Source organism: Caretta caretta, chromosome 8 (assembly GCF_965140235.1).
Source record: "Caretta caretta isolate rCarCar2 chromosome 8, rCarCar1.hap1, whole genome shotgun sequence".
NCBI classification, from domain to species: domain Eukaryota; kingdom Metazoa; phylum Chordata; order Testudines; family Cheloniidae; genus Caretta; species Caretta caretta.
In genome coordinates, this window is record NC_134213.1 from 22,221,975 (window position 1) to 22,249,490 (window position 27,516).

The window sequence follows — 27,516 nt, forward strand, 5'->3', positions numbered from 1 at the left end:
GGGGCCTCTGCTGGGCAGAAAGCCACTATTGCTCCAGAGAAGAACAACTCAGCTTCTGTCAGACTGGTAGGTCCCCCCGAGCACGCACGCACGCACTCAGCACAGGTCAGGCTCTGTCACTCACATGCTCAGATGCTCACATGCCTAAATGCCCTTTTCAAGCTTGACCAGGTGGAGCTTTTCAAAGTAATGGGAATCACAAGACACACTAAGCCAGGCCGGGGAGAATCTCCACTCCCCGCACTGCCCTGCAATCAGGGATGCAGCCAGCCATGAGGAACGGGCAGGAGCTGCATCTGAAGTTGAGTATTTCCCCTTAGCTCCCCAGTGCGTTCCTCTCCCTCCTGGAGCAGCAGGGGGTCCTGTTGCCATTGAGGCAGGAGTTATTCCTTCCGCGCACAGTTCTCAGGGCTCCTCTGCTTTCCCATATGGGGCAGGAGGCCGGAGAGGAAGTCAGTTATTACAAACAACTTTCTCTGAGTGAGTTCACTTATGTTCCCAGGCATGTAGCTGGCAACTGCCACAGGCCTCTCTCCCTCTCCTCCCCCTCTTTCCCCACCTCCCCTCCTTCTCTCGCTCTCCCTCTCAGACTTAATGACTTCCACATGGGCCTCTGGCATCCTGAGCCAAGCCTCCCAGCATTGTCTGAAATCTCCAAATTTAGAAGAAATATGAAAATTGTCAAATGCTCCTTCCTTAGGGGGTAAAACCAACACTCAGCTGAACTGTCGCAGGTCAAGGCAGCAGGCCCACGTGATCAGGCCGCAGCCAATGGCTCCCCTCGACGCCCCTGACAGATGTGGCCGTCTGCAGCCTGGCCTCCTTTTTCAGCTCATATAAGGTAAAAGAAAAAGGTTTTCCAGATTCTGAGCAGCGTGGAAGGAGTTTTCGCCGAAGACCCCCATGCCAGCTGCTTAAAAAACCCAGGCTGGCAGCACCGGATCCCAGTAGCACGTTATATTTTGAAGAGTGGAGGTGAGGCCCCCCCTTCTTCCCCGGCTGGGGCCTAGTGCACAGCAGGTGTGAGTGAGTCCTTCGGATCACCGTGCAACATAGGTACGTACACGCCGAGACCGAGAGAAGCAGAGCTGAGTGTGTGCGTGAGATTCATTTTGGCACAGCTGCATTTCTTTGTATGTCTATCTATCATATGTACGTAGCTCTGGGTAGAGAGAGAGCTAGCGATAGGAAATCCATAGCTGTAATGGTCCCCATGCTGAAATTCTCTGCTAATGGGAATACCAATCTGTACCAGACACCGGCTTCCCCTTGTAAATGTACCCGATCGCCCAGCTTTGCTACGCTTGCTTTATTCTGTGCTGAAATTTCAGTCTCTGTTTGTGCAACAGCTTAGTTTCTCCCAGGTTGGGTAGGAAGGAGAGCGCAAAGCAGATGGACAGGAGGAAGGGGAATGGCAGGGGGGAAACAAGAATGGGTCTACCAGGGTCCCCCTTCTAGCAAATAATGGGGCCTCAGCCTATGTCTCTCCCCACTCAGATCACACCCAAAGGCTCAAGGCATGTGGGCTGGGGGTGGTGGGGATTGCTGTGTAGCGACCAGCCTTCAGATGGTGTCTGTTTCAGTGGAACACAGTATCAGGGGCTGCCTGCCCAAGTGGGGCAGGACAGCCCCTCTCCCCAGTGTAGGGAGGTAGAGCTCTGCATCCTGCTCTCCCCTATTCTGCAGGGGGGAGCTGTAGTTTTGGAGTCAGCGGTGTCCACGCGCAGCTATGCAGAGTGCTGCGAGGAGGTAGGGGTCTGGGATAACAATTCTCAGGGGGGTGTTAGGCCTGATGGTTACACTAGAGAGATTCTGGTGAGTTGGGGAAATTGCTTGAGTCGTGTCTCTGAGCATCTGCAGCCCTGGGATCGGGGGAGGGTTTCCAAGCAGCCCCCAAGACTGTTTGAACCTGCAGTGAATGAACCCACTGCCCTGAGCTGCAGTTCCAAAGGCTGAGTGGCCAGCCCAGCTGGCTCCCTGTGAGAGTGGGGAGCAGGGTGCTCCTGACCCCCAGGGCTGCTGGCCAATGCCCTGCAGGGCAGCTCTCAGCGGCCAGGGCCAGTAGTTTGCCCCAAGGCACAGCGAGTCACACTGGGCTGCATTTTGCTCCACATATATTTCCGGGGGGGGGAAATAAGTAAGTTGACATCCCAGCCAAGGCTGGCTCCCTGTGCTCCCCAAATGGAAGATGCCAATAGACCATGTGAGCTGCATTGGGTTACAACTGATCTGGCCAGAGATGTTGCTGCCATTTTCCCCGGAGACCTGCAGCAGGCAAAGCAAGTGCTCTGGAGGAAGGGGGAGGGGCTGTTCTGAAGATGTTTAGGGAGGCACCTCTCCTTGCCCAGGAACTCTTTGTGGATCAGTGACTGACAGGATCCTGGCTCACAGGCTGACGGGACCCGCTGCTGCTGGCTTGGCTTGCTTTTCCTCCAGCGAGCAGCGCTGGCTTCCTCCCAATCAGGAGTTTCCGCAGCTCCCTGCTTGGTGGCCCTGGCAAAAGGTTGCTGCTCTCTCCAGCTGCTGTTCAGCATGGTTAGAGCGTGTGGGAGAAGAGGGGACCTGTGGCCGAGCCACTTAGCACCCCCTACTTAGGCTGCAGTGAACTCCTAGAGAACACAATGGGGAGGCAGCTGCCTGAAAGCAAATCACTGTATGGGCCTGAGGGCTAGACAGAAAACTATTAGATCCTCGAGGGATCAGAGTCCAGCCTTCTTAGCCTGCCCCCAGCCGCAGCTGCCGGAGCAGCCTGGTTCCTGTGTAAATCCAGAGTAATCCCACTGACTTCAGTGGAGCTGCGGCGCATCGACACGGGTGTGAGATCCGTGTCTTGCCACCGGGCTTTGTGCCTCTCTGCCTGTCTGTCTGCCTTTAGGAGTTGGCAGGTGAGCTCAGTGACAGGGTGGGAGGGTCACAAGGCACTTTCAGGAGGCTGCTGGGGGGCTTGCTAGGCTGGTGCCATCTCCTGGCTCCCAAAATGTCTCCTTGTTCTGATCTAGTCAAAGATCCAGCAGGCAAGTCTGCACCGGCTGCTCCAGAAAGGTCTGCAACAGGAGAGCTCAGCTGATTGCCCTGCTAGGGCTGACGTTTCCATAAGGTCACGACTGGCACGCCCCCGTTAAATCTCTGCCTTACCATCCCCTCTCCCTGACACCCAGCACACAAAGAACAGAGTGTCTCCCAAGCCCAGACCTTCCCCAGGCACTTGAGTAACCCCAGGGCTGCTCAGATCTCTGGTCATAGCAGGGCTCTTTGCTAAGAGGGTTGCTTGCATCTAAGGGATTCTTCTCTCCCAGAGATACCCAGTCACTCTCCCCTGCTGCCAGCTGTGCAACTTAGGGGATAGACTGATGGACAGTTCAGCCCCAGGTCTGTGGGAAGGATGAGTACCGTGCTCAGGCAGCAGGGGCAGTTCAGAGCTGTCCGTGGCAACAGAACCCCCCTGCTTCCCCCCCCACGTCCCCACATCTGTGCACCAAAGTAAAAACACTGGTACCTATTGAGGATTGCAATATCTCAGGCCAAAGGTTGGCCCATGTAACCAAATCAATAACAGGAGGGAAGGGCTGGCAAGACACACACACCCTCACCCCACCCCAGTGCTTCCCACTGCAGCTGTTCACTCCTTGGGAAATTCCAACATTGGGGGGAAGGGGAGAGGAGATTGTTCCAAACTGGAGCACAAAACTGTTACTTTGAAACTTCCCAGACAATGAAAATTCTGCAGAATTTCAATTTGGGACCGTCGAATCGTTTCACTTCAATAATGTCAAATTGTTTTGATTCAATGCACTTGTGTCATTTCAGTTTGGGAAAATGCTTCCTTTTGACCTCATCATTTCAATTCATTTTATTTCTACTTTTATATTATATGACACTATAGAGTGTAACAGTATATTCATATGTTGTATTTAATATAAAAGGCAAAACAAAATAAATTGAAATGATAAAGTCAGAAGGAAATATTTTTACCTTATCAAAATGAAATGAGAAAGCTGAAATTATTTGTTTAGACTGTTGCCCAGGAAAAAATTAATCAAAATTGAGACATTCCGGTGAACCTTTTCAGTTTTGATGAAACCTTTCTTTTCCTATGGAAAACTGTTCTTTCAAAAAAATTGTAACCACAGCTCTATCTACTTCCCACTAGCCCCTCTCAAACCCCCTCCCCCTCCCACCGCCAGTTTCGTTATCCCCAGTATCCAGATGGGGAAACTAGGCACAGAGTGCAACCCTGACTTGTACAGTATGTTAATACTGGAGCTGGGCTTGGACTCCGAAGGTCGAAGGTCGTGGCTCCCTGTCCTTGGTCTGACGGAGGAGGAGATGGGGAAACCATCCTCTTGCACCTTAATCTGACCCCAGGAAGGGTCGCGCTTGGGGCATGTGGACAGGCTTGACATACAATGGCTTACACTCAGAGAACCCCTTAAAGCAGATTGCCCAGTAATGGCTCTTGTGGGGGACCCTCACATGAACCCTGCCTCTTTTAAAGGACTAATGATCCCTTCTCTGCATGTTGCAGCACAAGCTGGAGTTGCTTGGAAAAGAAAGTTACATCTTCTGGCTAAAGGGAGGAATTCAATCCCTTTGCTACACTTCCAGCAGCAACTGACCAGGTCACCAGCAGGCATATGACCAGATGTCAGTATTACAGGGACTTAGTCCCCCCGGACTCCCACCCTTCCAACTCACCATACTAGTAGCATTCAGGGGCCCGATTCTGCTCTCGCAGAGACCAGCTGTAGAGTTACGAATGATTTACCCAGTCATAAGCCCTAGAACTGCCTAGTTAGAGAGAGGAGGCTTTAATGCCTTTGTAGTTTTGTGCTGCTAGGTGAGGAGTTCATTTCCAGCACACACTCATGCGTGACGCACCTCTGCCAAAGCTTTCCCAAGGCATTATCAGCAGGCATTCAGGGGAAGGCTGTGTCTAGACAGGCTGCAGCTCTGAGCTGCTCCTGGACAGCGCTGCATTTCCCTCTTTGCTTGTCAGGAGTGTTGTCTGGAGATGATTAAGCTTTGTATTTTTTAACCACAGATTGCAAAATAGGTTCTGGGTTCCAAGGCTGAGAAGCTGGGAAGCTTCCCCCCTTCCCACCCACCCCAGACAAAACCTGCCATCTCCATTCCTTCCTCTCCCTTCTGTCCTGCTCAGCAGGGCCAGATATTACATTATTATATGTGTTGTTTAAAACATGCATATTTGTGTGTGGTTATGTTAGTGTGGTGTGAAATGTGTTTTACAGAATGAGCGTGCAGTTGTGTGTACATTTGTGTGTGTGCTAGACTGGGCATGTTTGGGCATGTTTTGGTGAGAATGTGTGTGGAGAGTGTGTTACAGGGTAATTGTGTAGTTGTGCATGCATTTGTGTGTGTGTTTGAGTGTGTGTGTGTGTGTGTGCCGGGAGTAGTGTGCATTATGGGCTGAGGCATATGCCCTCAGCTAACACAGCCCAGGGTTTTAACCTGTGTGCGTGCGTGAGAGGGAGAAAGCTGCCTTTGCTAGTGATTTGAAGCCAGATAGGAAAGGATGAGGCAAGAGGCTGGAAATCTGAGCTCTGGGGCCATTTCATCATTAGAAACCCTGGCCAAAAACACACACAAAGAGACTGAAAGAACAGTAGATGCGCTGAACGGAGCGGTGCCCAGGCTAATGCACTGCACAAAGCAACAGCAAAGAGATGGGCTGAAGTTGCTGTTTCAGTCATGAGGACCCCAGTGACTTTCCACGCAGCCAGGTCCTTCAGCGCCCAGTCCCTTCCCTCTCCCTCCCCGCCCCCACGCTGCCTGTCGAGGATAAACCATTGCTCGCCCCCAGCCAATCAGCACCCTGCATTGCTTGACCTTGCCTAGAAGTCCTGGGCCAAGCCAGAGGGCAATGCAAGTGCTCAGCACCTCTCAGGATTTGCTTCTTACCCTATGTCCCTGGCTGCAGGGATCCTGATTGACTGGCAAGTGGGTTCCTTTCCCACCTGGTGGAATATGCCATCAGAGCAGGGGGGTGTTACCTAGCTGTCAGTGGGGTGCCCATTAAGGTGGAATGTCTAATCCCAAATGAACCATCCCACCCCCTCAATGCAGGGCAGAACACCTTGTGATGGGTCTCCCCTCCACATGGTAGGAGCTGTGGCCACAGGGTGGTGAAGGAGAGTTTCTGGCTATAGGTAAATGGAAGGTGAGAGCTGTCTTGTTTCAAGAGGCTGGCTCGGAGTGTGTTACAAAAGCACCGGGCTGGGGCCTGGGCTCTCCCAGAATGACAATGCTGGACGCCCTCCCTATAGGACAGAGGGGAGAGCGAAGATGGGGTGATGTGCACTTGGGGTTGTGCAGCCAGAAACCATGCATATGTTTGGATGTGTAAGGGCACAGGGACACGTGTGCTTATGTGCATGCTATGCAGGTGAATGTATAGGCAGCAACCAACTTTGTGTGTATATGCAGGAACATGTATGCCTGTGATTGTGTGTGCTCGCACGCATGCATGCAGCTGAGTAGGGTGCATGCACACATGTGGACATGTATGTTTGTGCATGTGTCTATGTATGGGTAAGTATGTTTGCATGTGTTGGTGTATGTATGTCAGCTGGCGTGTGTGTATGGTGGTGTTTGGGTGCACACACAGTGTGTAGTTATAAATGTTTGTGTGTGAGCAACACAACCTTTTATAAGCTCTGTTCATTTTGAAGATACTGAATGTAACCAATATTTATTAAATGAAGGATTATATGTTAATAGTGCTGACTCTCAGTATCAGGCCAGCACAAAACACACAACCATCAACCCAACCCATAGAATACTTGGAGAGCCACAGCAAAGGGTTATGTAGGTGTGTTTATTTTGTGCATTTGACAGCACTTTGGGAGAGTTAGTATCTCTGCTTCCCCTGTACAGAGAGGTAATCAGTTTCTCCCTTGTTAAATGCTCCATCAGGAGGGGCGCAGGAAAACCCTTACAGCTTGTAAAAGGGATTTTGTTAAAACAGGTCAGCTCATGCGTTTTGAAGCAAATGGACGTTTTCAAAACATAGCTTCAGAAAATGCAAATGGCCAGTGTCCCCTTTACAGAAGAGTTATTTGGGCTCTTTGTGCTTTCTGCTGTTACTACTCGAGAGGCAGTCTCAGCGGGACATGTGCATCAGAAGTTTAGGCCCCAGCCCTGCCCACACACATGAGCTTCACTGGCGTTCAGTAGCACCACTCAGACAAGTAAAGTTAAGCATGCACATAAGGGGGTTTGCAGGCTCAGGGGCAAGGATGTTTATTGCAGTTAGAACGTGTACTTAAAGCTATGAGTGAGCGTATTCTCCGCCGGCTAGGCTAGCTACTAAGGGTGTGTCTACACTTCAAGCTGGCGGTGTGGTTTCCAGCTCAAGCAGACTAGCTGAGGCAGTTCTAATTGAGCTTGTGCGTTAAAAGCAGAAGGGTAGCTACAGCAGTGTGAGTAGCCTTGGCTACACTTCTATTTTTAATGTGCTAGCTACCACGGGTATGTCTCCTCGTGCTGGAAATCACACCCCCACCTGGAAGTGTAGACACACTGTAAATCTCAGCTCAAGCCACAATCTGGTCTGGTGCTCAGGTACTGAAGTGAGCAGCTCCCCCTTTATATGTGGTCATTGGAACCGGCAGGAGCCAATGGACACAATCGGCTGCCCAAGTTGTCCTATGAAGGAGCAGAGATGTCTTTCTGTCTAATTGAGGGGTAAGCCTACCTCTCACTAACGTACTGAGTTCCCAGTTCTCAGCCTTTGTGACACAGATGCCAGGAGGAGTTTTCCTCGTTCTCAGCCTGAACCTTTTCACTGTACATTTTCCTGTGTAGCTACGTGCTACCTTGTTAGTCTGGCTGCAGCTCTTTGCTTCTCTTCACGCACTCACTCGTGAATTCGACTTCCCTTCTTTCATACCCTCATTTCTTTCTGTCACTTAAACCTTTCTGTGCCTCTTTCTCTTTCTTTTCCAAACTCCTCTGAGCCAAGCACAGTTGGCCACCCCTGGGTATCAGAACACCTTCTCCCATGTGCATGCACACAATACAGACACGTCTTGTGGGGGAAGGTTTAACAAACGGCCCTGTGTAGGAGGCATACTGTGCGCCGTGATCTGCTAAGAACAGGCTCCTTTTACTTCTTATACAGGCTCAAATTAATTCCAGCGAGCACACATAACTCTTAGATCCCTGTGACCCCCATCCATCTGAAAATCCTAACCTGTCTGACAATGCTGCACCCACTAGAGTTACAAGTAGCCCCCAAGTAACTGAAGGAAGTGAGACCCTTTGTCTCCGTTTATGGTATGCATTCATCAGCCCTTTGTTATTGGCACTGTCCAAGCTCTGGAGAGCCCGTCAGATCCAAGTCCTGCAAGGAGTGCAGTGCCTATGCAGATCCCATCCACTGCAATGGGCCCCATGCAGAGCTCACGGTAGGAGTGGGGACCCGTCAGTTTCTCCCTGGCTGAAAAGATCCTTTTATAGAGGTATAGCAAGAGCAGAGCAGAACAAAGCCTTCTTGCAAAAAGAATGATTTCAAAAAAAAATCTGGCCATGTTATTTAAAGAAGACGCTGTCAGAGAGAGTCATATTTAACCACAAGTTTGTTAAAAAGACTTGAATTTGACTGTGTCCCTTCCCATGCCCCACGTTCTCATGTGATGCCTCCTACCCTACTGAGCAGCTGTGGGAATCAGCTTTGAGGGGAAGCCCTCCCAGATTGGAAGAAGAGTGGTCAACAGCTAAGGCCTTGAAGTTGGCTCCTTGGGGTGGCTCAACAACTCCCAAGTGGCTTTTATTAAAGAGCTGCTCCAGCCTCAATAACTCGCTGGCTGCCCTGGACAGCAATGCAGAGGGGAGCCGACTCCTGCTCAGACTGAATTCCTCCTAACACATTATCCTGCCACATAAATTAATGAGCTTCCCTAGGCCCCACAGCACGCTGCTGGAGACTTCGTATGCTCAGAGGCTCAGCACAGGGAGATGGGAGAACTGGTGGATTCTAGGGTCAAATTTTTATTTGCGAGGGAAGGGAACAGGGGAAAGGCAGGTTATTATTTAGTCCCCGGAAATGGATTTACTCCTCAAGTGTAGGCTCCCCTTGTGGGAGTTGAAGGTTTTGGGTTCAAATCCAGCTATTGGCAGGACTTAAACCAGGGACATTCAGGGCCCGAGAGTCTGATAGCTGCGTGTCCCACCTCCACTGGGGGATGGGATTAGGGCCCTACCCTTCTCTGCTTAGCAGACTCATCAGCATAGGGCGGCAATGCTGGGAAAGCCACCAAACAGCAAAGCTCTCAGTTGGTCATGATGCTACCCATTAAAGGAAGTGGTTTGCTAATGGGACCCATACAGTTTCCAGAACTAGCTTGAGTAAAGGCAATAAAAAGGGAACAGCCACTTAATAAACACTAGCTAGCATGGCAGCTTAATGAGCACCAGCCCCACCATGACTGGGACTCTTAAAGGGGCAGTTCATGGGTTTCCATCCCTCCCCCACACAAAAGAAACTTTAAGGATTATATTTTGCTGCTCACTGCCCAGTCCTGCAGTCCTTGCTCAGACGAAGGGTAAACAGGCTGAGCCAAGTAATTATAGCTCTGTCAGTCTGACTGATCCTCGGCAAGATATTGCAGCAGCGGATACAGGACTCTATTAATATAGAATTAAAGGAGAGTAATATAATTAATGCCAATCAACATGGGTGTATGGAAAAATAGATCCTGTCAAGCTGATGTGATACCTTTTTGGATGAGATTACCAATTTGATTGGTGAAAATACTAGTTTTGATGTACTATACTTAGATTTATGTAAGGCTTTGACTTTGTACCGGCCGCCATTTTGATTAAGAAACTAGAACGATATAAAATTAACATGGCACACCTTCAGTGGAGTAAAAGCTGATGAACGGATAGGTCTCAAAATGTAACTGTAAACAGGAAATCATGTGGGCGTGTTTCTAGTGGGGGCTGCAGGGATTTGTTCTTGGCCTTGTGGTATTTAATGTTTTTATCAGTGATCAAATCAGCACTGATAAAGTTTGCAGATGACACAAAAATTGAGGGAGTGGTAATAATAAAGAAAACAGGTCACCAATACAGAGCGCTCTGGATTGCTTGGTAAGCTGGGCACAGGCATATACAGTGCATTTTAATACACTTAAATGTAAATGTATACATCTAGGAACAAAAATGTAGGCCACACTTACAGGATGGGAGACTCTCTCCTGGTAAATGGTGACTAAAAAAGATTTGGGGTTCAGGGTGGACAATAGGCTGAACATATGTTCTCAGTGGGGCTAATGAGATCCTTGGTGCAAATCCATGGTACACCCACATCTTGAAGACTGTGTGCAGATGTGGTCGCCCCATCTCAAAAAAGATATATTGGAATTGGAAAAGGGCAACAAAAATTATTAGGGGTATGGAACGGCTTCCGTATGAGGAGAGATTAATAAGACTGGGACTTTTCAGCTTGGAAAAGAGACAGCTAAGGGGAGATATGATTGAGGTCTGTAAAATCATGACTGGTGTAGAGAAAGTAGATAAGGAAGTGTTGTTTACTACTTCTCATAACACAAGAACTAGGGATCACTAAATGAAATTAATAGGCAGCAGGTTTAAAACAAACAAAAGGAAGTATTTCTTCACACAACACACAGTCAATCTGTGGAACTCCTGGCCAGAGGATGTTGTGAAGGCCAAGACCATAACAGGGCTCAAAAAAGAAACTAGATAAATTCATGTAGGATAGGTCCGTCAATAGCTATTAGCCAGGATGGGCAGGGATGGTGTCCCTGGCCTCTGTTTGTCAGAAGCTGGGAATGAGCGACAGGGGATGGAACACTTGATGATTACCTGTTCTGTTTGTTCTCTCTGGGGCACCTGACACTGGCCACTGTCTGAAGACAGGATACTGGGCTAGATGGACCTTTGGTCAGTAGGGCGTTCTTATGTTCTTGGATGCATAACAACCTTGAGTAGGAGGAGAGAGGTTATATCATTTCTGCATTTGGCAGTGCTGTGGCCGCTGCTAGAATACTGTGCCCAGTTCTGGTGGCTACAATACAAGAACGAGGTTGATCAGTTGGAGAGGTTTCAGAGAAGAGCCCCAAGAACAATTAAGGGATTAGAAAACATGCCTTACAGTTTTCAGAGTAACAGCCGTGTTAGTCTGTCTTTGCAAAAAGAAAAGGAGTACTTGTGGCACCTTAGAGACTAACCAATTTATTTGAGCATGAGCTTTCGTGAGCTACAGCTCACTTCATCGGATGCATACCGTGGAAACTGCAGTAGACATTATATACACACAGAGACCATGAAACAATACCCCCTCCCACCCCACTGTCCTGCTGGTAATAGCTTATCTAAAGTGATCATCAAGTTGGGCCATTTCCAGCATTTCCAGCTCATGCTCAAATAAATTGGTTAGTCTCTAAGGTGCCACAAGTACTCCTTTTCTTTATGCCTTACAGTGCTAGACTCAAGGAGCTCAATCTATTTAGCATAACTAAGAGCAAATTAAGAGGTTAAATATCTACAGAAAGGAACAAATATTTCAAGCTAGCAGAAGAAAGTATTAAATGATCCAATGGCTGGAAGCTGAAAGTAGACAAATTCAGACTGGACATAAGGTGCAATTTTTTAACAGTGAGGGTAATTAACCATTGGAACAATTGACCAAGGGGTCATGGTGGATTGTCCGACACTGGCTATTTTTAAATCAAGCTTGGGTGTTTGTCCAAAAGATTTGCTATTTTGGGCACGTTCTCTGGCCTGTGTGACACAGAAGGTCAGACTAGATGATCACAAAAGCCCCTTATGGCCTTGGAATCTATGAATAGCTCCCAAATTAGTGGGCATTTTGCCTGCATCAGGACTGGGCTCTGCATTACCAAAGACCTGTCCAGGCAGTCAGCTCCTCCTGCCTGGTTCATTCCATGACATCCCAACTGGGAGGCTTGATGGCCTGGGACATCACCAAGGCTGAGGTGCGCTGTGACTTCATGGCATGGGCTTGGGCAGGAGGAAGAGGAGGCCAGGAAGTGTTTGTAGCAGGGGGAACAGCAGAATTGTCTCTTTCCAGCTAAGCCCAGGAGAAGGAGCTAAAATGTTAGCCAGGTTTCTTCTGCTGTAGAGCTTGGTACTTTGTTCTGAATTCTGTGCCCTCTTGCCGGCTCCCTCTGCAGCTTGTCTCCCTCCAACCCAGCTGGAGGCACTGATGGCTTATGCCTCAGCCATCCACGTGCATCCAGGATTCTGACAGCCAGGGATTTTTATCCGGGCTACTTCAACCTTTTGAATTGGACTCCAGAGATTTCCCTCTTCACCTCTCCTCCCACCGTCCCCGTCCCCTCCGTTCCCCCGCCCTCCCCATCCGCATCACATGGATCTAGCTACTAAAAGAAAACTGGCTCCTGCAGGGCCATTGACGTGACTGTCTCCCCTGGGAATTCACCCTGCAAATTACTTCCTCTTTGCTAGGAATGTGATGTGCAAACAGAGCAAGAGTTGCTCCCAGAGCCCCTAGCTTACACGCCTCAGGAGCACTGGCAGAAGTGGTAAGGATTGGGGGGTGGGGGGGGGTGAAGGAGGTCATCTCAAGACTTTTGACACAAAATCAAGGCTACAGTTTTTGTTTCCAGACACAATTTCCTCTGCATCTCCTTTCCCACGCCCATTCCACCCTCCCCCCCGCCACCCCCGTGCCTGCTGCTGAGAAGGGTAAGGGACAGGCCTGAGCATGAGGGGAAGGGGGGAGAGGCGGGCCAGGCCCTGATGCTGTGCAGGTCTGGCTACTGGAGAGTGGAGGAAGGAAGGCAGGCCTGAGTGAAGGCAGCAGGATGGGGAATGGTGTGATTGTGGGCAGGCTGGTTGGGAGGGGAGGGGCCTGGGAGCAAGGGGAAAGTGGATGAGGCTGGGAGAAAATGAGAAGGGCTGGGCGAGAGGCCTGGGAGAAAGCGGTGTGGTGGCTGCTGTCCCATCGCATCTCAGTCACCCCTGCACTGTTCAGGGGAAGGGGAGGCTCCACCTTGCGTTGGCCGAGGACCTGAGGCCCATTTGCTGCCATCCCCACTCTTCCTCAGCAGACCCTGAATGCTGAACTTAGACTAGGAATTCCCTTGCCTAGTCCTGTCCAGGGCTGGTGGCAATTGGGCCCCATCCCCTCCTAGCCTGTTCCCATCTCTGGCCCTAGTTAAAGAGCCCCCAGGTGGGTGGGCAGAGAAATACAATGCTGGGTTCTGATGGAAGGAGGGGTGCTAGGCAGAGCTAGGGAATGTAACTGAAGTTCTCTATAGATAGAAACTCGCACCTCAGAAATAATGGATTAAACCTTCCTCCCCCCACACTGCACTATGTCCATCCCCCCAAACTGTGTGTGCCTCTATGTACCCTTCCCTCCTTCCCATAGTGTGCACCATCTCCCTCAGTGCCTTTCTTTCCCGCTCCCTCCCCCCCCCCCGCCACCAGGGTGCGCTGTCCCCTGACTCCACTTGCAGCATGGCGAGGTGGGGAAGATGGGGCCCATGGTGGGGAGGAACATCCCATGGGTGGGGCAACGGCACACACAATTTGGGGTCTTCCTGTGCGTGGCACTGGCCTTGGACTTTGGTTGTTATCAGAACTTTTTGCTAACTTTCAAAACGAGCCCTCAAAGGGGCAGGAATCCCATGTACCACAGCGCTGGCTTCCCATCCTGGACTCCAGCTGGCCCCATGGAAGCCTAGCCTTAGCTCACCAGCTGCAGTGTGGTGAGGGGAGCCTGTCTCCATGACAAGCCCCCTGCCATTTCAGGGAGACTCAGTTGGCAGGTGTGTCTACAAGTGCTCAGACTAAGGCCTCGTAAGACTGAGCACAGAGCAGCACCTTCCCAGCAAGAGGATAAGAATCTTTGGGGGGGGTCAGAGGGAAGGGCAGCAAGAACCCCCCGCTCCCTTTGCAACACACCCCAACCACAATGCTAAACCCAACTGCCCTGTTACAAAGTGGGGGCACAGTTGTGGGTCAGGGAAAAAACTTCAGCTGTTTTTTTCACCCTAACAAATGCACACACACACAGTCCCAAACACATCACATGCAAACACATCATTAGGCGTAAATATTTTCTCTCTGATAGTGACTCCCAAAGGCCCATTGTGCTGAATGTGAGACAGACCCAGGGAAGAGAGGATTCCTGCCCACAGGGCTTACCACCTGTCATACTCAGAGTACACACACACACACACACAATATACACACAGCCGGTATACACATTGTGCACATCACACACACACACACACACACGATATACACACAGCTGGTATACACATCATGCACAACACACACACGATATACACACAACCAGTATACACATTGTGCACATCACACACACACACACGATACACACACACCCGGTATACACAACACACACACATGATATACACACAGCCGGTATACACATCACGAACATCACACACACACACACACAATATACACACACCTGGTATACACATTGTGCACAACACACACACGATATACACACAGCCGGTATACACATCGTGCACATCACACACACACACACGATATACACACAGCCGGTATACACATCACACACACACACACACACACACATGATATACACACAGCCGGTATACACATCACGAACATCACATACACACACACACACACACACACGATATACACACACCTGGTATACACATTGTGCACAACACACACACGATATACACGATATACACACAGCCGGTATACACATCGTGCACATCACACACACACACACAATATACACACACCCGGTATACACATCGCACACACACGATATACACACAGCCGGTATACATATCGTGCACATAACTATACAGGCTTGCATCCATGCACATCCACGGCACCTTCCTGTGGCCTCGCTCACTTCGACAGAGCTGTGGCCTGCAGTTTGGAAGCCTCAGAGAGCACGTGTGTTTGCCCATCATTCTCACAGGGAGCCTAGTTCCCAAGCATGGGCACTAAAATAGGATGTCTGTCCCTGGCATGGCTTGCTCAGACCAGCAGTGGGCATGGGTACCATGAGCCCAGAGGATAGAATGAGAGGCATTTCCCAGCCACAACTTCCAGATGTCTTCACATCATCTCCCCGCTGCACTCATCCCTTCCTCTAAGCCATTAAAACCTGCTCTCTGTTCCTGGCATTATAACTGATCCCAGTAAAGCCCACAGAGCAAGAGCAGCAGCATGAAAGGCCCAGGACTGCATCCCCTGGCCCCCTTGGCTTGCCCCCAGCTCAGCCCCAGGAATCTGCCTCGTTGACCATAAAAGGACAGGCATTTCTCATCCCCTGGAGGGAGGATGGGAAAAGAAAGGCAGTACTATTTATAGCGAGCATCAGGGCCTGGGCCTGAACTCGGGGTTAATCAGCCTGCCAATCTAGGACCAGATTGGGATCTCTCTCCCGCTCTCCTTTTTCCTCATAAACCTTTGATTTAAAACCTGACCTCATGGTGATGAGGCAGGTTTTGGGGAAATACTCTTCTATGCCCCCCTCCCCTGCCCCTTCCCAACCACCCTACAGGGCCCCAAAGGGTTGCCATGAGGCACGGTGGGGGCTCCATGGAGCTGACAGTCCTTGTATGAAATAACACTGCAGTATGTGAGCTGTAGGCACTGGGCTATATACCCGAGGAGTGTTTGCAAGGGAGGTGCACTGTGCAATGCTTGGCAAAGAGAGAGGCATGTCTGCCTGAGCGGAGCTAAGCCTGGCTTTGAGACGTGCGAGTAAGAGCTAAGATCACATCAGGGAGGTCTCCCCCTCCAGCTGTCTTGTCTCTGTTCCATCTGTCACAGCATGACATTGGTTCTCAAGCTGCTCCTTGCAGTTAGAGCAACCAAAGTGCCTTGGCAGAGGGCGAGATTCTAGTCCTAGATCCCCATGTCCGCCTGGCACATTGTCCAATGAGCGTTGCACAGCCATGGGGCACTGGGCGGCAGAGAGGGGAGCTCAGGTCCAGGCGCAAGCGACTGCAATATTAGTTAGTGTTTTGCAACCTGCAAACGCCCCCACTGATGCTGGGGGGAAAAACCCTGAGGGGGGATCTCACAGGGGCAAATAGGATGGCTCAGGCAGGTTCATCCAGGAATGTGCTGATGCCACAGCTGGGAATATGCAAGGAAAACTGAATACAAAGCACAATCCACCTAGAGTTCCCCAGACAGACCTGCAGGTTTGAAGGCCAGTGAAGCTTTTCAATGGGCTTTGGATCAAGCCCCCCGTGTATGAATGCTGGCAAAACACATGGAGGAAGGAAAGGTGCTAGAGAAAGTAATAATGCCTCTTTGCAAAGTCCTGCTTTATGGCCCAGGATGGGGAGCCAGGAAGGCCTGAGGTCTAATCATAGCTCTGCCACAGACTTGCTGGGCAGAGCCACCAGGGGAAAAGTTTGGGGCCTGTGAAAAACATCTGTGACAATGAGAAAGTTTTCATTTGTTTCAACATTTTCTTGGCTTCCTTTAAAAAAAAAGAGAAGAAATCAAAATGGGGGGAGGGGGCTTTTGGTTGCTGAAAACTGAAAAAAAATAGGGTTTTGGAGTTTCAATTACAACAAATTTTAGGGACAACAGACAGTACCTGTAGAAGTGGCCTTTTTAAAAAAAAATCAATTTTTTAAAATTGAAAAATGGTTTTGAACAGAAACTTTTAGCATCTACTGTGATCAGCTGTCAATCCCTCTGGCCCAGAGGGCTATCTTGGGAATCCAGCCAGCCTTGTGATCTGTCTGTAGCAGGGCTCAGTTCCTGGGAGGATGCACACAATCCAGAAAGATGCAGTGATCCACTGGGCCTGGAGATCTCCCTAACCTGGATCCATGTCTATAACTAATGCAGGAAGAAACACATTCATTTTGTCAGGAAGGTCAGAAAACGGTGGGCCAAATTCTTCCCTGATATCCACTGATGTAAGGGTGGGATACCAGGACTCATGGCTCCAGGGCAGAGCATGCATCACCTGCTGAGACCTGGATTCTGAGCCGTGGGCTACACTTCAAACTTAGATCAACATAGCTGTGGCATTTAGGGGAGTGAAAAATCCACACCCTGGGGCACCATAGCTATGCCAGCCTAACCCCAGTGTAGATGCAGCTAGGTCGATGGAAGACTGCTTCCGTCGCCCTTGCTACCACCGGACGTGGTGTTCCTGCAACGACGGAAAAACCCTTCGCTCAATGTAGACTGTGTCTACACTGTGGGATTTTGCCAGCATAGCTATGGCACCATAGCAATCCATAGGAAGGCAACCCTCTCCACTAGAGGGTGGCTGTGTGGTCAAGTGGTCCAGGAGGACACTGGTTTAGATGTTCTGCGGACTCTGTGGTGACCTTGGACAAGTCACTCCATTTTCCTGTGCCTGAGTCAGATCCAGCTAGGAAATTGGGTGAGAAGCAGGAACCTCCTTGCTCCCTAGACATGGAGCCTAAGCCCTGCTTCCCTGCAGAAAGAAATTAGGGAGAAAAATAAATCTCCACCCTGACTGAATTGGCCTTGTCAACACTGGTTCTCCACTTGTAAGGTAACTCCCTTCTCTTCATGTGCCAATTGATTTATACCTGTATCTGTAATTTTCACTCCATGCATCTGAAGAAGTGGGGTTTTTTTACCCACAACAGCTTATGCCCAAATAAATCTGTTAGTCTTAAAAGTGCCACCGGACTCCTCGTTGTTTTTATGTGATAGGGGCAGGCCCAGTGTTTGCTCTGTGCCCCTCTTCAGGGACTGGAAAGATCTAAGCATGGGAGGATCTTCCCTCTGGCACTGGAGGGAGGAATAGTTCCCAGCAGATGTTTCTCTTCCAAGCGCCGTAGGACGCGCAGCCCTGAGCATTCCAAGAGTGCTTCATGGCATTTCTTCGGCTGCCGTCTCCTCCCTAGGGACAGCAGCTGAGCCCTCAGAGCCCTGCATTCGGGATGACGAGAACTCTGTGCTTTGGTGTTTCCCACCAAGTCGTTTGGTGCAGGGCGATGGCTGGGGCCGGGAGCGGGCCAGGAGCTGGGCAGCTCCTTGGAGCCTGTCCCACGAGCTGGGCTTTGTGCGCTCTCCGCGGGAAGCTTTGATTACCATCCAGAAGTGGGGGACGTGCCAGCACGGCTCTGATCTTGGAGAGCAGAACATGCCCCGGGCCTCTTGGTTTGGAAGCAGCAGCAGGAACATACAGCTCATTACTCACTTGACTGGAGTAAACCCACGCAGGCCTGGAGCTAAAAGGAGGCTCCCTCCCCAGATGCCAGTACCCTCCACCGCATGCACCCTGGTTTGTTGTTGTAGGGTTGTGCATGAGTGCTGGGGTCATGTACATCTTGGTTTGTTATGCAGTGGTTGATTCTGAGTGCTGGGGCTTCAGACACTGGTTTGTGATTGTAAGGATTCTTAAAAACGGTGATTTGTTATTGTAGGACTGGTTATAAATACTGGGACAGAGCATATCCTGGTTTGTTATTGTAGGGTTGCTTCTGAGCACTGTGCTATTAGTCCTGTTTGAAGGGCAAGGGTAAGCCAGTATTAAAGCATTTCCCTGGAAGACCAACACCCACTTGTGAGAAGTGGCAGGCACTTTGCACTCCACTCCGAGAGTGAAGCAGGGCTCCGACTGTGAGGTCTGCCAAGCACAGCAGTGTCTCCTGAACTGCTCTGGGGGGAAAGCACGGGCGAAAATTAAGCGGATCATCCTCCAAGGAGCTTTGGGAGACAGCTGGGCCCTCTTCACCCCTAGAGCTCACACTCACAGCCTGCAAGCCAGGGCCAGCAGTTTAAATCCCCCATTCCCAGGGGTTGCAGGAGCTGAGAGCGTGTGAGATTTGTGCTCTTTAGACCAAAGCACGGAGGGGAAAGAGTGGGAAAGGGGCTGAGCTGAGCAGCCAGGGAGCACCAGGGATACAAATACCCCTCAGGTCGGCCAGCCACTCCCTTTTTTGTCTCTCTTCATCTTTTCTGTTTGCTCCTCTGTCCTGGGCTCTCTGTGCCGGCCGAGTCTGTTGTCTTTCCTTTTAAACTGGAGGGGTGAACCTCTGTGTGTGTGTGTGTGAGTGCATACATTGGGCACATGCGTGCTGGTGTTTACAGTGTGTGTGTGTGTGGTCCCTTGTTCAGAGACTTCTCTGACCAGAATGGCTGGCTCCCATCTGTGCAGCTGCTGCATTTCTAACCGTTCAGGGAGTAGTGCAGAAAGCATCCATTGGCCCACAAATCAACCTTTCAGTGCTATACCTGGAGCAGCTTCCAGCACATCGCAATGGTGGGCCGTCAGTGTCTGTATGGCCCCCCGGGACGTGGGGTGGGAGCTGGGACCAGCCAAGGCATCTCCAGTGCAATGCCCAGGGTGACTTCTTGGGGATGAGAACCTCATCACTGCTCTAGTGCCTTCCAGCTCTGCCTAGTCTCACTGCCGGGACCTGCCCACAGCACCAAGGGGAAGGGCAGCACTGCGAATGCCTGGCACATACGCTGAAGCTTTCTGCTGAGTCACCCAGTGCTCATATAGCCTTATGCACACCTAGGAGCCATGCGCTGATACTGGCTGCACTGGGCCCAGTCGCCGGGGGCCTCCCTGGCCATGGACTCTCACACATATCCCATGTGCCAGCACATGTGGGCATTTGCACACACACAAATGTGCACCCAGAATTGTGCGAGCGGGACTGCACAGTGTGTGAGCGCAGGGGTCACTGAAGGGTTCACAGGAATGGTGGAGCTGGGCCTGGAGTGTGTCTGTTGCTCAGCTCACATTACAGACGCTGTCCCTGTTTGCACTGCAGGCTTCCCTCTGGTGTCTGCTTGCTGGGTCTTTAGAGGTGGACTGGGGCACTTGACTAGTTTACAGGACAGGGCAGTGGGAGAAAGGCTAGCGCCCCCCAGGGCACTGCAGGGGACCTGGCCTCAGTTTGGAGGCCTGACCTCCCACTGTCTGGACGAGGAGCGGGGTGGCTGCAATGGGCTGGGAGTGTTTTGCAGCACTGGAGGAGTCAGGCCTGACAGGTGTTAGGGGTGCAGAGCAGAGGGAAGGATGCTGCGGGGTGGGGTAGATCGTGTGTATCGGGCACTGTAGCTAACTGTACTAAGGGGTAATTTAGAAGCGAAACTGCCATATTCTGGGTGGGATTGCTGAGGAGCCCCACAGGAGTGTTGTCAGTTTGTGCCTCGCACTCTTTCTCCTGCTGTGTTACACTGACCTTCTCCTGCTGCCCACAGATACTAACAATAACAATGATCATAGATTTACCAGAACCAGCCCCCTCCCAACTCCTCCAAGCCAGGCTTTTGGGGTCGAGGGGAGGGTTTTGAGAGCCAGAGTCAGCTCTGAATTTTGCAGCTCAGGCCTGGCTCTAATAATCACACTGCATGTTGCCCTTCTTCCAGCCTCTCATCCCGGTGAGCTAGGCCAGTATTAGTTAGCCTTGTTTTACACAGCTCAGCTTTGCTTGGCAATTGTCCGTGAACACGGCTGGAGCTGGCCTGGCTGTGCTCCGCTCCCGGTCAGGACAAGGCTGGCGCTGGGCCTGGCCATGAAAGCCCGTGATCCCAGCAGAGTTCCCGTCCCTTGAAACACCCACTCTCACCATGCATCCACACCAGCTTGGCCTGTGGCCTCTCCAGGCCATAGGGCTGCTATGTCCCAAAAAGCCAAAGAGCTGAGAAGCAGCTCAACTCATGACACTTGTGACTTTCAGCTGGGTTTGCATTGATGTCCTGGCTAGCAAGCCCTGGTGACAAGGCCTTTCCTGGCTGCCTGTTGATCTCCCATTCTCTTTGTCTCTTACAGGCATGGGACGCAGAGGACGCTTGCTGAGTAGTGGAAGCAGTGCACAGCTGACAGCTTTGGCAAAGTCATGACTGAAGGCTGCCTGAAGGGGCTGTCGAGTGACCCATTAAGGGGAGCAGCCTCAGAAATCCAAGCAACTGGCAGCAGGTCAACATGGCCTGTTAGCATAAGCTGATGGTCACTAAGCACCAGCATCTGTCAATGCACGCGCCACCACTTCCAACCACTCTAACTTTCTTGTGACATGTATGTACTCTCACTCTCTCTCTTTCACACACACACACAAGCACTCACAGATAGGCACATGCACAGATACACACATATTTACCAGTTAATGGACACAATCTTTAGCTTGTGAAATTGCCTCGGACTGGATTCTGTGGTCTTTTGTTTGCACTTTTATAACCTGTCCCTTTGTGTTGCAGAGGGGTATTTACAGGCAGTTAAACAGGTACGTACGAGAACTGGCTCTGAATCAGAATCCCACCTCTGACCCTCTGGTTCTGAGCTTACAGTTGAACCAGAACAGCCCAAAGGCTGGGAAAGGCTTATCCAGTTCTGGGCCCTGGGCTTTTGTTCCAGTCCAGCTCTTGTCTATACGCGATGTGAAATACCCGTGTGGAGAGGCGTCAAGTTTTGCAGCGTAGTAGTGTTATACACAGGTAAGAACTGGGGATGTGGTGTAGGATGATTCTAGCTAATACACACAGTTAGCTGGAATGGCATAGTCCCCCTAAGCCAGTTTTTGGTGCAGGATTGTTAGGTACTAATAGTCCCATGGAGCTAGTGTAAATGTTGTATAGAAGGGGCGGTTATTGGGGCAGTATGTACTCTCACACTCAGGTAAGTCTGCACGGTTAGTTATTCACTATATAAGGGGAAGGCTGGCCTCTCTCTATACAGAATACAGGAGAGGGTAGCTTCAGCTTAAGGTCCTTATTTGTGTGTTTTCTTTGGTGCTGTGATAGCTCATCACCTAAAACTCCATCCTCCCCAAACCAGCTTCAGACCTGCCTACTCTGAGCTGGGATCTGCCCCCATCTGCTATTTGCCTTATGTTGTTTGGCTGCATTGTCACTGGCGGGTTTGCAGCTCTGGTGAGTTGACACATTCCCTCACTGCTGTTGCTCATGTTCTGAGTAAAAAATGCCTTTCTCTGCAGATCGGGAGGGTGCATCCCTCACAACGGGCCAGGCCAGGTTCGTATCACAGCACAGAACGAAGGTTTGCTGTGTGGCTCAGCCCAGAAGAGGATGGTCTCTCCATCTGGGGCTGGCTTATTGCCTGTGGGTAGGAGACTCCTGGGATCTCTTTGCGTCAGCATCCTCTCCATGCTAGCCAGGAGGAAAGAGATACTGGGTGAGCATTTTGAAAGTTGGCTGCCTTGTTATCATCCTCTCGGTTCTCCTGGGAGTCTGTGTGCCATTTTCCTTTCATGTGCTGAGCCATCTCTCTCAGCTAGTCCTTTAGTGAGTGCCTCCTGTCTCTCTGACCGCCAGCAGATTGATTTCCAAACATGGCTGCAGCTTGCTGCTCGCTTGCCCAACCAATTCTGGGCCTGGAGATAACGCCACAGCTGGAAATATTTCTAACACCCTGATCTTTCAGGGCTGTGCTTTCAGGTGGCTTGTTCAAACCACTTCAAGGCTGAAACCTGAAAGAGCTGATGTGGTAAGCCAGTCTGCTCTGCTCCTGTCTAGCCCTGGTGACTGCAGAGAAGCCAGGGGCAAAGCTTGCAGCTTGCAATAGGAGAAATGTACCCTGGCCAGGAGAGGGTGTTGTGTTAAGAGGGTTTCTCCCATTTGTGTGATGATCTCTGTGATGTCTGGAAAGGTGTTGATTCCTGTGGCGCAGGTGGAAAAGCTGATCTGAGCCTGTGCGTCTGATACCTGGTCTATGGGCTGTTATAGGTGGGCTGCCTGCAAATAGCTGGGGAAGGCTGGGAGAGCTACTTTCCCAGCTGTTTTTCCGATTCTGTACAAGCCTGGCTTTAATTTTGCTCTTTTCTTTCCCTCAGTGAACCTGGAAACATGGGATTGGTTGGGAGCAGGGGGGTTGGCGCTGGAGAAGGACCAGGACTCTTGGTACCATTGGACGGTCCTGGTTCCTGCTCCGCCCGTTGGAGTTAGCTGTAGAACTGACACCTGGCTTGCACTTTGCTCAGCTCCGTGGAGGCAGCTCCGTTCCTGTGGACTCCAAGCCAGGATCCACGGGTTGGATAGAGGACGTAGAGGAGAGAAGAGGCGCTGCCAGCGCACCGGATGGAAGGAACTCCAGCCTCGAGAGCTGCCATCTGCTTCTTGTCAGGTTGCTGTGCGCGTCCGTTCCTGGCTGCCTGCTGACGGAGGTTGCTGGATCCCAGCATGAGAACGTTGTTATGACAGATGGTCTGTTTACCGCTTTTCATCCCTGCTCAGGATTGCACAGGATGTTAGTGCTTGTCTGCAAAAGACATTTCTGGGTCTGGTCTCTCGCCCTCCCCCACTGTCCTTTTGCTCTCTCCACCCACCTCCTTCTCACCCCCTCTTTTCTCCCCACCTCCAGTGCTCTCTGTTGCTACCATCTATGGTTCTGATCTGTGCACGCAGGCCTCATGGGATTCCTTCCTGAAACACCTCTGCCCACAGTGTAGGCCTCCCCTCCATGCTAGTCAAGCCGCACAAGTGAGCAGATTTTGTTGAGAGTCTCAGCTCCAGGGGCAACAGATGGGATCAGCATTGGCTCCTAAGCCTTCAAGCAGGTGTTGGCCAGCTGTGTGGCCTCTGTCACAATCAAGATGCGCTGTTGCTTCATTCAGGGGTGAGGATCAGAGAGGCTGGTTTGACTTCCTTTAACTCCTTTATGCCTGAGCCGTTCCCAGCTGGCACGTGTCCAGGGATGGGGAACATGCAAGGGAGGGGGTTGAATTGCTAACATTGTATTGGAGACCCAATGCCCTGGCCCTACCACTAGCCAGAGGCATTCTCCCTGCTGCTGACTTTGCAGACATCTCACTGCGAGTTTTGGCTGGAAGGGCCCAATAGCCCAGGGCTCCCATACAGACATCAGTATTGCCCTAGTAACGCCTTCCCTGAGCTCTTGGCATCTCTCCACTCTGCCCTCTGCCCAGGCAACAGCTCCAGCAACACCCCTCCATTCCTCCCCACATCTGCTGCAAATCCTGGGACCCAGAAATCCACCACCGTCTGCTCTCCTGTTCGGTCCAAGGGGCGCAGACTCCTCCCAGTGTCCCTCAGCAGCAGGGACAGTCCGGCTGGCATGCTGGGCGGGCCCTCGGCTAACCCAAGCAGCCCCTGCTGCACGCAGCACTTTGGGAAATGCAATGCAAACAGTTTATGCTGGGATCAGCTCTCCTCATAAACACACTGAGACGCTTCCAATTGCCTAAATAGCCCCCAGGCACAGCTCAGGGCCTGTCCTGCTCTTTGTCCACAGCAGAGGGGCTGATTAATGGGCTTGTTTCCGGAGGAAACCGCAGTCCTGCTTTCCATAGCCCTGCCGACCTGCCCCTCCCCCGCCTCAGCAGGTCTCCCAGGGCCAGCCAGCCATCTGCAGCCGTGTTTAGTGCAGGAGGCATAAATTACATGCCAGCTCAGCTTCAGAGAGACAGGAGCCTCCACTGCCATATAAAGAAAAGGAGTACTTGTGGCACCTTAGAGACTAACCAATTTATTTGAGCATGAGCTTTCGTGAGCTACAGCTCACTTCATAGGATGCATACCGTGGAAACTGCCAACAAGTTTTTTCATGCAGTTGATAGATTTCCACTGCCATATAGGGGACTGAAGAGGCCTGGGAACCTCAGTCAGGCCCTGTTTACTTCCTCTCCTCGCCTTCTGCTCCCATTTCATGGGGGACTGTCTGTCTATGTAGCTATCTCTGGGCTTACCCTGCACCCAGCACCCCAGTATCTGGGCCTCATGGCTCTGTGGCCTTTGTCTGTTCTTTGCTTTTCAAACAGAAGCTCGTGTCCTTTCCCCAGGAGCTCCACTGGCCGGATTGACAGCCCTGGAGCCAAAGGTCCCTGCTTAGCCCCAGAACGTGCCCGGCTACGCAGCAAGTGTCCGCTGCCCACCCCGACCTGGCAGAAGGCACTGCAGTCAGGCCCATTCAGCCTCTCTGCTGCAGCTGCCAACAAGGGGTCAGTCAGGTCGTTCACGGTGGCCGTTCCATGGGGAAGTGAACTCAGATCTAGCCAAGGCCATTCCAAGTCAAGGCCTCCAGCCAGCCTGCACTGGGAAGAGCAGCATCTGGAGCAGTGAGCGGATAACCCCCATGAAGTGCTTGGAATGTGCTGGTACAAGGCCTCTGTGAACCCTGGGTTTCCCTGGAGCCCTCCCCCCTGAGGAGTATGCCAGCCTCACCCTGTGCTGGGGTAATGGCAGTGTATTCTCCCCCCACCCCCAGCATCTGTACATCGTTGTGGGTCACCCCAGGCTCTTGTGAGCTCCTTAAAACCCTGGCTGTCCAACTCCATACCGCTCACGTCTCTCATGCATGGGTGCCTGCCACACTGACTCAACTCCCCAGCTCCTCTCCCAGCCTGCTCTGGGCTCCGCATAAAACCCAGACTGGCTCTTTGCAGGCGGCCTCATTCCATGTTTCATTAGCTGCTCCTACCCCAAACAGCCCTTTCCCTGCCCTTGGCCGTACAGCTCCTTCCGCTGACCCATGGCTGCTGCTGCACCTTCGCCCCGCTCTGCCCGAAATCCCAGCGGGAACCGCGCCATGTCACAGCTGACACACTCTGTGATCAGGGCGCGTGACAGCAGGTGGGGGCTGGAGACAGACCCACGGTGCCTGAGACACACATATATACACCCATCCTAAATCAGCTATACCCAGTCACACACACTCACAGAGACACAGCTCTCTCTCTCTCTCCCTCTCCCCCCCGCCACATGTCTGTGCGAGGCAACGCTGGATGGCTACAGATGGAGCTCCATCAATGTCTCCCAGCCCAAGGTGCAGTGCTGCATCTCTGGTCAGTTGTGAGTCTGAGATGAAGCACTGTAGCTCGGGAAGGGAGGAACTGTGCAGCAGAGGACATGCATCCGTTCAACAGGCCGCACGGGAGCCCAGGCCAGCAGGACTTATGGCTCCAGGCAGCAGCTTCTCTTGATGGGCAGCAAGAAGGGAAGACTCGCCACTTGGGTTCAGACCGAAGGAGTGGCATAGGGTGTGAACTGGGGAGACAAACCCCCTGGCCACCTGAGGCTGAGCGCAGAGGTAGAGGGGAAGGTCTCTCGCACCAACCAGGCCACAGGGTGGTCTTCTGGTTCCAGGCAGGGGGTGGGAAGGTTAGGAGGGATTTTCAGGAAGCCTGTTATCAAGGCGGCCTCTAGTTGCCCTGCAGTTGCCTTCATTGCTGGCTCTCTGTCCCAGTCTCCCCGCTGAACCCTAGGGTTGGGTTTCAAAGAGCTCTGGGTGTGCACGTGTGCATGCACCTATGTGGATCTGTCAGCACAGTGAGTATGCATGTGCCGGCCATGCTAATTCCCTCCCCTTCCATGGGCAGAGTGTGGCTTGCCTATCCCAGCTGCACTTTGGGAACGTTCCCTAACGCTCGGCAAGGAGCCCGGAGCAGAGAGGAGCTCTGGGGAATGACCCTCGCCCATTACAAGAGCTCAGATCTGTTAGGCCTGGGCAGGAGATGTTGGGGGAGACGGACTCCATGGCAGTAGAGCCCCCCAGGGCTGGCCATTTGAGGATCCTATGTCGCAGAGTGCTTATCTCGAGCTGTAAGGCAGAGAGACATGCATGGGGTTGCAGGAGGTATAAGGAAGTGGCACACCCCAAATAGTGGGCTGGAACTTCATAGTTAGTGCCTGTGGGCTTGTGCTGCACCCCCCTCCAAAGTCCCCTGGGAATGCAAGGCATGTTAAGGGGGATTCATCTTCCACAGTGGGAGTAAATTGGCTAAAGGAATGAAGGGGGGGGCTGACAGGGGTCAGTGCAGGGAGGTCACAAGCTGGGTTTAGACACCTGTGCAGCACTCCCTCAGGGTGGCACCTGGCGCTGTGGATGGCTAAAGGATGCTCAAGTACTGGGGACGGCGGAAACCACACTTTCTCTCCCCGCCGTGTCCTCAGGGTCCAGTTTTCCCAGGAATCCCTTAGGCACTATGACGGGGATTCCTGGAAATACTGTTCTTGAGGCCATGGCTCAGCAGCTGGAGAAGACCTGCCCCCTTCCGATGCAGAGCCCTCCAGAAGTCAGCGGAGCTGGAGAGCAAGGTTTGGAAGCACGTCTGGGGATTCGCTTCTGGCAATTCCAGGCTGAGAGGAAGGGAGGATGGGAGGGCGGAGCCCTCCAGCGCTGTCATGCCATGGCCATGCTGGGTGTGAGGGGGGGGTGTGTGAGCCCTGGTTTAACTCACCCCAGGTCCTCCAGACCAAGGTACAAGGCCCAAGCTCAGCCAAGTGCATAGGAGCTATTGCACCCCCCAAGACCATAACTCAGTGCAGTGCAAAGCAATCTAGGGGACCACCAGCAGGCCCGGAAGCTGCCCTATGTGCTGGGATCCTGCAGGAACGGAGCCTCTTCCTTTATTAGCTCAGAGCTGGGAGTCACCGCTTCCCTTTGTATCTCCCAATCACCCCACTCCCTGGTGTGCTGCCATCAGGGCTGTGGGGTGAGTCGCACATGAGTAAACGCCTCTCTGGGGTCCTGGGTGTGTTACTTGGCCGCTGCTGTGTAAATAAAGATCTGGGTTCATCACGCAA

At 51.8% G+C, this 27,516-nt stretch overlaps 1 long non-coding RNA gene across 1 annotated transcript; it reads left to right on the forward strand.

The window, feature by feature from the left end:
- Positions 1–889: 889 nt before the first annotated feature.
- LOC125641367 (uncharacterized) lies at positions 890–27,516 on the forward strand. The gene is made up of 3 exons (XR_007358033.2): positions 890–1,056; positions 20,792–22,150; positions 22,956–27,516. It is a non-coding gene; the product is annotated as an uncharacterized LOC125641367 (long non-coding RNA).